A 934-nucleotide genomic window follows, 5' to 3' on the forward strand; every position below is an offset into this window, starting at 1 on the left:
GGATGTCACACATGTACCTTCATTTGGAAAATTATTATGGGTCCATGTGACAGTAGATCCTTATTCACATTTCATGTGGGCAACCTGCCAGACAAGAGAAAGTACTTCCCATGTTAAAAGACATTTATTAGCTTGTTTTGCTGTCATGGGAGTTCCAGAAAAAATCAAAACTGACAATGGGCCAGGGTACTGTAGTAAAGCATTCCAAAAATTCTTAAATCAGTGGAAAATTACACGTACAACAGGAATTCCCTATAATTCCCAATGACAGGCCATAGTTGAAAGAACTAATAGAACACTGAAAACTCAATTGGTTAAACGAAAAGAAGGGGGAGACAGTAAGGAGTATACCACTCCTCAGATGCAACTTAATCTAGCACTCTCTACTTTAAAATTTTTAAACATTTATAGAAATCATACTACTACCTCTGCAGAACAACATCTTACTAATAAAAAGAACAGCCCGCATGAAGGAAAACTGATTTGGTGGAAAGACAACAAAAATAAAACATGGGAAATAGGGAAGGTGGTAACGTTGTGGAGAGGTTTTGCTTGTGTTTCACCAGAAGAAAATCCTGTTTGGATACCCGCTAGACATTTAAAGTTCTGCAATGAACCCATCAGAGATGTGAAGAAAAGCACCTCTGTGGAGACGGAGACACTGCAATCGAGCATCATCGACTCTCCGGATGAACAGAGTGGTGATATTAAAAGAATAAATTTTCTTTTTTCTTTTTTTTTTTGAGACGGAGTCTCGCTCTGTCGCCCAGGCTAGAGTGCAGTGGCCGGATCTCAGCTCATTGCAAGCTCCGCCTCCCGGGTTTATGCCCATTATCCTGCCTCAGCCTCCCGAGTAGCTGGGACTACAGGCGCCCGCCACCTCGCCTTGCTAGTTTTTTGTATTTTTTAGTAGAGATGGGGTTTCACCATGTTA

This window comes from Piliocolobus tephrosceles, unplaced genomic scaffold (assembly GCF_002776525.5).
Source record: "Piliocolobus tephrosceles isolate RC106 unplaced genomic scaffold, ASM277652v3 unscaffolded_18726, whole genome shotgun sequence".
Lineage (NCBI taxonomy): Eukaryota > Metazoa > Chordata > Mammalia > Primates > Cercopithecidae > Piliocolobus > Piliocolobus tephrosceles.